The sequence below is a fragment of the Vanessa cardui genome, chromosome 12, assembly GCF_905220365.1.
Source record: "Vanessa cardui chromosome 12, ilVanCard2.1, whole genome shotgun sequence".
NCBI classification, from domain to species: Eukaryota; Metazoa; Arthropoda; class Insecta; order Lepidoptera; family Nymphalidae; genus Vanessa; species Vanessa cardui.
The window spans coordinates 5,246,999-5,259,604 of NC_061134.1; the positions used below are offsets into that span (position 1 = coordinate 5,246,999).

Here is a 12,606-nt window from a genome sequence, read left to right on the forward strand (position 1 = left end):
AAACATTTCATCATCTCGTCAGGTATATAGTATATAACATAATCACACACAGAACTCTAATCACGAAGTTATAATAGTATAATCTACACAACCTATAATAAGGCTTCAGAGTAAGATTATTAAAAAGTAATTAAATGCTAACAATTTGTTTGACTCCATTTATTCAACCTTGACATTTTCTGCTGATACATTTTATTTGAAAAGAAATAAATATTATTTAATAAATATATTAAATTATGAAAATCAGAATCTATAAAAAAAATTTAGTAGGCTAATTTACTTAATATTCTTTTAGGCATTTTTTCCTCATGTGAAAGGATTCAACTAGACACTGTGAATGTAAGAACATGAAAACTGATAAATACTCATTCCACTTTAGATAGTAGGAAAATAGGAGCTTGTCTGAGTCTTCGTTATCTTGCAACTGCCACCATTATCCCTTTCTGTATGTTTTTAGCCGATGTAAAGTTATATTTAGGTACTTCATATCGCAGAAATGAAGTCATCCTACACGAATTAACCACTGTGGACAATCTTAGGGTCTAGCCAATTTCAATTGGAAATATTAAAGAGCAGTAATGTACAAAGTTCCTAAAGAATATCCAAATAATGTAGAATTCATTCGAGGTTCACTTCACTCGGATTTCCATTGCTTATTCCGCGTCGTAATAATAAATAAATATTTAATAGTATACTTTGTCCATTGCATTTTATCCTGTTGACATAACTTTAACGTACTTGTGCAAGTTGTTTCCGTAAGGCGGACGCTATAGTTTTGTTAAGGAGTGAGAATTATTTATAAATAGATGCATAAATGCATAAAATCTAACTAACCTGCTAATGGTAGGTAAGTGGGCAACCTTGCACTACCCGTTCTTACACAACCGGAATATATCATTACGAATCGCTTTAGAATGCACTATATAAATTTTATTATTGCTCGAAAATCATTATTACTTGAATAACAGAGACGAGTGAACGTAAATCACGTAATGGAAATGATATGTGAGGCAAGTGATCGTTATTAGCCTTTGTGAATATATAATGTAATAATTCATACTTAATTTTACTTACGACCCCAACATATATCCATTAATATCTTTAAAATCTTTGAAAATGATCAATAAAGTTCTATAAATCTTCTCAAAGCAGAGTATTATGTTATCAATGAAAAAATAATGAAGAAAGCTATTGAGTCATATTAGCAAATGCTAAATACTCATTAGATACTTCCCGTAACTAAATAAGGCAATAAAGGAAAAATATAAACTTCATACAAGTGTAGTCTAATAAAATCTTGACATTTCAAAGCTATTTCTACATATTAAAAAATATATAAATGGGTATTTAAGAAAAAGTTGTATTACTATATTTTTATTGCGTTTATCATTTGTATACTGAATAATGTTAAAAAAACACTTGATAACATTGGAATTGTCGAGAGTTAGAAATCACAAGAATGTAATGATGGCATTTGTATTACATCTTCCTAGTGAATTTCCGCTAACGAGCGAGTTCGTGTATTAGATGGTACGCGGTGCCGCGAGGTCACTGTAAGGCCACTGAGTGACGAACGTTCGACCACTTTACTATTCTGCATTAAAACTTAAACTTTTGTTTACTCATTTATTATACGTAAGTATTAGCAAAGACGTCTTAACTGATCGTAGTGGGTGCACTATTTATCATCTTTGTTAATTGAATTTTTTTGTAGAACCGTGTCATTTTAATTAATCGAGTACTTACATTTTTATTTTATTTGAATTATGTTACATTATAAGAAAAATACAATATAGACTAAATTTATCCTAAAACAATCATGTATCCGCCGAAAAATAATGCCTTTGTAATCAAACATAAATCTTTGAATAATTGCAGGTGTGATAAAATTAATGTTATATTAATCACACAGGTACTATGAAATAGCCTTTATTCTCAACCATTTGGATGTCGGCTTGTTTATAAGTTAGAAGATAAGTTATAAAAAAAATGAATAATTTACCAGTCGATTTAACAAAGCAAATTAACTATTTGGTGAACCTTTTTTAATATATATTACTATTTATTATTAATTATAGTTACAAGAATAATTTGAAACCAAAAACTATTCTTATGTTATCTCAAAAATAAAATTAATTATTAATAGTACATGCATATTATATTGACTGTATTTCTATACAGTATATTTTATTATATAATTATTATTATCTGAGAGTTAGCATTTAAATTCTATCTGCACTGTTATTACTTATTCTCAAAAAAATGTTAAACACTAGTCTAATAAATTACTTATTTATTAGACTAGAGTTTAACTTAATCATTTTAATATAATAAACATTATAATATTCAATACGAGCTAAAATTCACTCAATGTTTTTGATAAATAAAGTTACAAGTTGCAGACCTATGTTCGTCGAGGTACAAATTTTAAATACATGATACTGTGATTACCGAAGGTTTTAACAAAGCGGGCGGGAACCTTGCTGAGTGATTAAACTGACGGGCAGATTAATACGATCATTCATCACAAAATATGTAAGGATTGCGACGTGATGTATTAGAATTACTATATGTCCTTACTTTGTTATGTTTTTAATCTAATTTTTTTTCAAATATCTCTTATTATCTAATAAACTAATAAACCTAAACGCTGCCTTATCACTGAGGACTCTACTTCGTGGTAGTGCTTTCAAGATCGTACGATCGCTGGACAGGTGTTAAGAGAAATGGTTTGACCATCATTTTTGATCGTATCATCACACAAGGCCCGTGAGTGATGATTAAATTGTTTGTAGGTGTAATTAAAACTTTAATATTACTATAATATACTTTAACATTAAAAACTTTAACATTATATGTATGAGACAATATTACATACATTACTCTGATCCCAATGTAAGTAGCTGAAGCACTTGTGTTATGGAAATCAGAAGTAACGACGGTACCACAAACACCCAGACCCAAGACAACATAGAAAAGTAATGGTAATCTACATCGACTCGGCCGGGAATCGAACCCGGGACCTCAGAGTGGCGTACCCATGAAAACCGGTGTACACACCACTCGGCCATGGAGATCGTCTCAAACGATTATATTCGTTTTGAATTTAAATATAATTTACTAATATTGAAACACAACTTAGACCAATTTCGATTGCTGTTAACATACATTTACAAAATAAGGAGACATAAACAAAATTATGAAACAGGGTAAATACTTTCTTTTTAAATTTACATTTCCAAGCCCATAGCTAACTAGGAAGTTCATCACATAGTATTCTTCTTTTAGAAGAAAGGCACTATGAGAAGCGCGTGTAGCTGAAAAAATGTCGATACACACGTCTAGTGCAGTACGACGTGAGAAAATTTTCGTTTAAATACGAACGCGTTACAAGAATCTATGAATTAAAATAATGACTTTTTAATATTCATGGAATAAAAGGTACTGCTATTACTTTTATGTTCATATACAAAGGTAAATTGAATGAACGAGTCATTAAAACACTTTACATTCATACTAATTAGTTTAATTAAATGGCGCATTGTTAATGTTATTGTCGACCATTAATGTCGAAGGACATTAATCAAGTGCTAATAGAAGTAACCTTTAAAAGTAAATGAAATCTAATACCGAAATGTATCGCTTTGTTACTAAATAAACTAATACGTAGTCTTATTTTATAAAAATATATTACGTGATAAATTTTGTAGGCTTATTGTTAATAGAATTATTTATATAATAGAAAAGTCATTTGACTTATCTATTACTTCAATGATTACTGGTTTAAATCAGTAATGGTAGTAGGAGCAGGCTTTGAAAAACTTTCCGATACTTCTTGCGCGCCTTTCAGAAACCTTCGCGAGTATTAATGCAACCACATACCAAAGTTTGAATGCGATAGGACGAAAGAACGCGTACAACACAAACAAAAAACATTTTTACTAAAGATAAAGATAGAATATTAAAACTCAGTTGAATTTATTCATTATATCGTCAAATTATAGTAATCAAAATGGGATAAGATCGTACCGATCGAATTTCGGGATGATACGACCATTTTTTATGTCGTTCTTAAATCAATAGAAGCAATATTATTACCATGTATTGTTTTTAGAACAAAGTTACTGAAAAGGTGTTCAAATTAGTCGTAAATTCCTACCTATCCCAATGCCAGGCTTATCCCAACGTACTATACTCAAAGATAAATAAAAACCCAATAATATAACCTTACCTGTATATAAAAGAAAAAAACACAACACAATTTATATTTATATTATAAATGTGAAAGTATATATATAAAGTGTCTGTCTGTCGCTTTTTCACTATCAAAACGCTGAACCGAATTTCATGAAATTTGTTATGAAGCAGAGTCGAGATGGCCCAGTGGTTAGAACGCGTGCATCTTAACCGACGCTTGCGGGTTCAAACCCAGGCAAGCACCGCTGATTCATGTGCTTAATTTGTCTTTATAATTCATCTCGTACTCGGCGGTGAAGGAAAACATCGTGAGGATCGTGCATGTGACAAATTTCATAGAAATTCTGCCACATGTGTATTCCACCAACCCGCATTGGAACAGCGTGGTGGAATATGTTCCAAACCTTCTCCTCTAAGGGAGAGGAGGCCTTTAGCCCAGCAGTGGGAATTTACAGGCTGTTGTTGTTGTTGATATGAAGCAACACGGACGAAGTCGCAGCGGTAACTAGTTTGAAACAAATCATGACTATAAACTTTGTAAAAATATAATAATACTCATGTAGAGTGAAGGGTATTTTCTATTGTTGTGTCGCCTTCATCTATATTGAAGTCACGAGTTTCAAGTTCGTGAGCGACAATTAAAATTGTAATAGATTTTATTATTGAAATATTTGTTCAACAAAATCTAGTATTAAAAAAGACTATAACGAATATTACTTATTCAAATAAATTTACTAGCTTCATTTAATTGAAACACAGCGAGTATTTAATGGAATAACAAATATTATTTCGATTCCGTATAAAGGAAGACTAATTTTCAAGTATGATTATTCGAATTAGTTATAGCTTTCAAAATCATATTCAATTACAGATTACCTTAATAATATAGTTTACGATTGGTCATTGTCAGAGCGAACACAATACATTGCAACGTTGGATAAGATCAATAGTTGACACTTCATGCTATTATTTTTGATTTATCGTTGACTGTAATTTTAGTTTTCTTTGTCTGTTGTGTATATTTCGGATCTTGTTAAGACACACACACATACCCAAATGTAATTCAATGATAATATGTAACTATTACTTTCACAGAGTACAAATTATACAGTATAATTAAATTACATTAAAATTAAGATTGTTTATTATTATAATATATCGTATTGCAATTAAAGAACGAGCAAAGATATTAAAACAGTATTTTATTTAATTAACCTTTGTTTATAATATAACAATATTCCACTTTACTTCTTATATCCATATTGATTTTACTTGTAAAAAAAAGTTCCGATAACAAGTCTGTCGACATTCAAAACGGCATTTTTACGCGAACTCATAAAAAATATCATAGATTAATTATTCACCATCTCGACCAATGATATCGCGTTAAAGTTGTTTATTATTTGTCTTTGCTGCTTAATAAGCCTATGCCGTATTATATACGGGGAGCGTATGGGTCAATGGAAACCGGACATGTCTGATACGACCTTTTTGAAGAATGGCTTGGGTCTGTGACAATTAGGCTGTATTGTTGTTATGGTATCACAAACAAGCCGTTGTAATCTTTCGTGCCCAATGTTGCAAATGTTTGATAATAATTATATGCATTGTTGCGATGGTTGTGGTTCCCTTATTATTATCCGGTTGTTGTATTGTATTTATTATAAATTATAATAAATCAAAGAAATTGTTTATTTTATCAATTTTAAAACAACTGTTTCATATAGCATTTTGATTGTGATAAGAACGCGATGATCATTATTATTTTTATTTATCGATGTATAATAATTTAGATTTTATATTTAATTGGTTTCCGACTGTGGCTCCCCTCCTTATTAGTGCAGGTATAAGTACATTTTTCCGGGATACAAAGTTAGCTATGCTCTATTCCAAACTATAATATATTTTGTGCCAAATGTTATATACATCCGATTAAGTAACAAACATCCAAACATTCGCATTTACAATCACATAAAGATTATTAAAGGCCATTTTGTCAGCCGTTTAAGGTGGTACTAGTATTTTTAGGTTTTATAAATAGAATTCAAGAAAACCACTATTGCTGTTTAAAAAACTTACATTTGAAAGGCAAATATAAGATTCTTCTTTTTATTGCGTATAGACACTTGTTAATTAAAACTATGAAATGGTACTAAAAACGGTTACGAAAGCTTAAATTAAGCAAGTTGCAAATACGTTTAAATTAAAAAAAAAAACTAGATGTAATCTCCTTAGATTGAGTCCTTACGCTGTAAGAGATACGGTCTCATGAGAACACACAACCTGAAGATCAATTCGGCTCATCAGATAAATTCTACGTAAATTTAGTTTCTCAGCCCATCAGCTTCAGCAGAATCGATCACTCATTCTCGCGTTTAATGTATTCTTTTGCGTACTTTTAAGATAAGGCTTAGAATATGCTTATCAATCAAATTAGTACTCTAATTCGAGAGGAGTTGCAACTTTTCCAATATTTCTTCCCGGAAACGAATGTCGGTCTTTGATAGTTTTTGGAAATCGTCCTGCAATGTGTATTGCTTCATGCTTGCAATATATAATAATAACTATTAGTTATTTTCAAAACCTCGTAAGTACAAAGTATTTTGGTGTATGCTATATTTTTTTGTTTGCCTTTTATATGACGTAGTATTTTTGGGTCATCCCCTATTTTTCTTTATAAAGACTCAATCGTATTCGTAAAGAATATGAATGATTCGTCTCTTTACAGACTATTATTTAATACAGGTGATAATACTTTTAAAATTTCATTTCCTTGATTTATTATAGAACATATATTTAAGTTAATACATTGAAATTCCATTGCTCATTTATTATACTCAATAAAAAAATGTTTCAAAAACGACTTTTTATTTTTGCTGTTGTTATTACAAGTTTAAATACATTTTAACATGTGTCATTTTTATATGCTACGCTATTATGATGGTAATTAAAATATTAATTTTAAAATCATAAATATCATGATAGAAGTCTTGTACTAATTTAAACGCACAACTTAAAGCAAATTCAAGTTCCTTTGATCTATTTGTGAATTAGATAATATAAACTCTATAACTTATAAATATACGCAACGCCGCGGGTATATAAGTTTACTTACTGATTAAAAAAATTTGGTAATACCTACCTTTCGAAGATTATTTTTCTAAAATATTATTTGTATCCTAATATGGCACAAGAAATTTTGGCACAGAACATCACAATACAAACAAACTGAAAAGTGCACTTTACTGCACAAATAACACTCGGGTCGGAAGTCGTTCGGGGTGCATTGTTCATACGCGGAATATTGTTGTATTGTTGTAAAATCGTATCGTGTTGTGTCGATAGAGGTTCGGACCGGACTGAGCGGTTTATTATTATATCAAGGGAAGGAGCATTCAAGGTTCCGGCGGCCGCTGGCGGCTCACGTAGTTCGTAGCGAGGCTTATCTGCGTCGCCTTTGTCACTCACGACTCGCTCGTTCCTCTCATCTCATTACGTGTATCGCGCGGAAATCGACACGATTGCTCTGACAGTCTGCATCTCCGTGACACATGACGAACGAGCTGTATTGAGGCTATTTCGACAGCGAATATTTGATGATTTTATATTGGTAAAATTTAGCATATTTTTAGAATAATTTTACAACATTGCACAAAAGTAAACTGACTCATATTCTTGTGAATTAATATTGACTTTGATAATCGAAAATAAAAGATATAAGTCGTAAATTCTATTGTTTCCTTTTTTAATTTTTGAAATAAACTAATTAGCAGTTATCACATTGTTATTTAAAAAAATATTAGTTTACGTCCAAAATCTGGTTTATTATCAAAACAAAAATATTTATTTATGTAAATTTCAATTAACTTGCTTAATTAAGAGAATTACTTAATACAGTAAGTATTCGGTATGAATTTGTAAAATTATTAAGAATGCGATATCTTTAATCGAGAAATAATTAGTTTTGAGTTTCTCAGTTATACGTGGATAGACGGACAAAAAATACCAAAGCTGTGTTTTGGTGATTGTATCGACAATAATATCAATTCCTTTCTACCATTGAAACAATATTCACGAGCAAAAAACAATACTTGCAATTGTATTATGAGCATAGATTACACAGAAGTATTTAATTGTTATTCTAAACACATTGCCTGATACATTACAAGTAAATGTAAAGCAGTTTATCGAAGTTTTCAATGGACACCTGAGGACGTGTTTTCAAACATGTAGGTACCGTCTCGTCGGTGCCGACGTCGCGTGGTGGTCGGCTCGGGCTCAGGCGTGCACGGTTTCACGTATAGTTGACGCGTGACGCACGGTGGTCTTTGACTAAGAAGGCATGATGAAATTTATAATTATTCGTAGCATAGGTTTTACCTGTTTCTTCAATAATGGCACATTTGATACTTACTGACGATCAAAGTTGAATAAACTTAATTATCACTAATAAATAATATAACTTCATTTAAAATATAAATGTTAGGGAAAAACGGTTTTTACGATTAAAAGAACTAAATTATATTTAAAATAAGAATGAAAAAGAAGAACAAAAAATATTAAAAGGGATCAGCATGACGCCCATCGACTTCGAGTTACGGAAGTAAGAGGAAGTAACGCAAAATTTGGTATCAAAACCATAAAATTGATACTTAAACCGTAAACTTTATGAATTACTAGCTACTAGCTACTAAGCTGTACCTGCGTCTTCGTGTGCGTTTCAATTTAACAAAAAGGTTATTGTTTAGGTCGCAGATTTTAGTATAATTTATGAACTCTGATTTAGGCAACTTTTGTGATTTTAAATCGTTGGTATGCAGTATCTCGCTATTGCGATACTACGCGCCGTACTGAACAGTATTTGGATTTTACGGAAATTTTCTTATTATTTTAAATATAATTCTAAAATAAAAGTAACTCTGTATAACATCAGCTATCCGCCAGTGAAAGTCCCGTCGAAATCGGTCCCTCCATTCCAGAGATTAGCCGGAATAATAGACAGACACACACATACAAAAAATGTTATTTTGGTATGTGTATACATATATGTAAATGTATTTAGTAAAAGCGGTTATTTTAACATTACAAACAGACACAACAATTTTATTATATGTAAGGATATGGAATAGACACGTCACTCTAGTGAGACATTTGCTATTTTGGATCCATCAAAGAATAACGTGAGTCAGCATTTTTACATGAGGGAGGATTATTGATTTCAGATTATAATTACATGGCGCTGAGCTACTCTACTGACACAGATCGCATTCTATTTCTGCTTATTGTAAGCCTGTAAAGTCATATCATATCTATATACGACTTGAGAACTGGTCTTAATATATCAGATAATGTAAATAACTGGCGTGTTCTTAGAAATTCCTGTAGTCATATTTGTTACGGAACAGAATTGAAATTATGTGTTGATAAATTTGAACGTTCCGAAATGTTATTGAATTTCCTCATCCCAATTATTATTTATGGAACCGTCTAGTAGAAATTATTTTTTTAATTATGTTTTTTTTCTACTGACTATGTGCTTAATAATGTCTGGAATACCACTTAATATACTAAGTCATATCCTCGCTGAGCGTATTAGAAAATATAATAATGCAGCAGATTGTTTAAAAACTTCCTATATCACTAATCGGTAACTTATTAACAACAAATCATGAATTTGAAGAACGATTGACTGAACGACTGAGCACCGGCATCCAGATTGCTGTAAGGTGGATCTTCACTGCCTTACTTTACTGTCATTCTTATGTTTATAAATGACCACTTAACATTTAATCACTGACGAAACAAAAGCCTATTTTCAAACGAACTCCAAAGATGGCAGTATTACAATTAAAAACATTGAGAATCGCTAACGGAACTTACTTTTAAGGATTTTTTGTGATTTACGGAATAAAACAGTTTCATGAATCATACGATGTCATATTATGTAAATGCGTTGTTCGTCGTTGGGAGGGCTTTTTTGAGGTCTCTTCGTTTTTTGCGTAATTCGATAATTTCGTTAACAGTAAAAAAACACAGATAATGCAAGTACCGCCATATTTATGTATGTATATTCCAACACCCTGTTGGTATATATATTTAGCAGGGTGTTGGAAAATCGTCACAGCAGCACGCAAAAGCGATCCTGTGGAACCCACTGAAGCGGCGAATAGGTTACAACTGGTTTTTTAGAGGGTATTCCCATGTACTAGGGCGCAGTCTTGGGCACTGGTGAGTTCCCTTCACTTTACGTGGGGCTAACCTGAAAAGCGTTTTCCAGTTAGAAAAAAGAGGGTTGGCAAATCCGACGAATGTTTCGGAGAACCTTTTTTCTGTGTTCATAATCATCTATTGAATGTACACAATGTGTTGCAGTATCTCTTAGTTGTTTCTAAATAAAATTAAAAATGGTTTTAGGTCACGTGTACCCACCCACATGTGTACTATACGAGAAACATACCACGATTATAATCGTGCAAACTTTAACTTAATCGGTTCGCTTAGCAAGCCATATGACAATAATTTTTATAAAATCAAATTTAAATTATTTTTTACTAAATAAGGTTTCCTATCGGAAATGCGTCTTATTTTAATTAATCTTTACGTTATAGGCTTAAGTTGAATATTATGCTATGCACTGGTTCAGAATGAACAATTTACATAAATAGATAAGAATAAATTTTAATTTTTAAATTAATTTAACAAAGAGATAATTGTCAAAAAGAAAAAGTACAGGAAGTTAAGACACAAGTGGATGACCTTTTTATTTATACGTCTGCCACATACGAGGCGGTCCTCTGTATGAAATTAAAATTCACTTCCTTTTATTAAACAATTGCAAGGTTATATTTATAATACATTTAATGTTTCATACATAAATTATGCATTAGCATTAACAGGAAGAAATTACTTACTACTGCACGGATAAATGTTGTTATAATAATTATTATTGGTTTAAATATTTTTTTTAATTTAAATATTGTATATTTATTCTAAATTAATATATTCAAAAATTAACGATATTATCAATATGCTTATTGCATTAGACTATTTTGTGCTTGAATTAATTGCATGCTTAAGAGAAACCGAGAGGCCTTCGATGTGCGACACGGTGGCCATTGCTTTTTAAAAAAAAGTTGATTAGCCAAAAACTGAAATAAGAAAAAAACTTATCTCTAAAAAAACTTGAAAAATATTTATTCAATGTTATATATGAATATATAAAAATTCTAGAAGTTTTTAGCACTTACAAGACCTGATAAGATAAAAATGTATACAGAACAATGTATTCCATCAATTTATATTTCCACTATCGTATGCTATTTTATGCAATAGAATTCGGATTTCTACAATTAATTCGGTAATAAGACAAATAACATCAACGATCTATAATTTACCAAAAGGGCGTCAATACAATGACCGGCGGTAGAGAGAGATGGCAAAAAAATCGCTTAATAAAAAGAAGAGTTCAATGAGACGGATGTCGTTCCGGAACTTTGTACAACACGTCAACACGGGGCAGATCAAACAAGTCATTGTTTAAATAGAATAGATTAAATTTCAGAACAGTTATACTTATGTATCTAATTTATATTATTGTTTATACGATATTAACAATATTACATTACCCAACTATGTTGAACCGAGATGGCCCAGTGGTGGTGGTTAGAGACATCTTAACTGATGAATGCGGGTTCATGAGCTTAATTTGTGTTTATATTTCGAGCTCGACGGTAAAGGAAAACATCGTGAGGAAACCTACATGTGTCTATTTCAACGAAATTCTGCCACATGTCCAACCGTGGTGGATTATGTACGTATCAAAAGGGAGAGGAGACCTTAGCCCAGAATTGGGAAATTTACAGGCTGTTACTATTCTTATATTAAAACATATTGACAATATATTCGGTAACAAGAATAATGCTAAAGTAAAAACTTGGTGCGCAAGTTTGCATAGGTACGATTTAATATTTACATTTATTCCAGCATTGTTGTGTTTCAATTTGAAGAATGAGTGATCCAATGGATCGAAGCACAAGGGACATCGAAGTGCCTGATGATTTTATGTAAAAAAAAAGCCACGGGCGTTTCTCGAGCTTTTATTGTTGTCTGTGAACCAGATCATGCAACTGACAGTAATTATTAAGATTTAGCACACTATGTCAGATTCGATTTACTCTCCTCATTTTGTTACACAGCGGTACTGCTTTGAAACATTGGCACTGGGAAAACCAATGATGTGGTGCTGAGTCAGTTGCTATGTAGTTGGCGAAGGAGGATCTTTATTGACTTTTCATCGAGGATATACAAATAAAGATTAAATAAACCCACGCGGGACGGCCCGGGTTTATTTAAACTTAAGGTTACGTTGATGCCATTTAAAACTTTAGGTATGTTATAATTGTATAAAAG

General features: G+C 31.4%; 1 protein-coding gene across 2 annotated transcripts in view; it reads right to left on the bottom strand.

Annotated features, from left to right (window-relative positions):
• LOC124534301 (dual oxidase maturation factor 2) overlaps positions 1-12,606 on the bottom strand; it is a 45,068-nt gene that overhangs the window by 13,298 nt on the left and 19,164 nt on the right. Inside the window, exon 1 of one of the 2 annotated variants that reach the window (XM_047110065.1) lies at positions 7,340-7,567. The exons of the other annotated variant lie outside the window; for it this stretch is intronic. The gene's annotated coding sequence lies outside the window, so the exon portion shown is untranslated. Of the gene's footprint in view, positions 1-7,339; positions 7,568-12,606 lie in introns of those variants that run through there. 2 annotated transcript variants of the gene reach the window in all.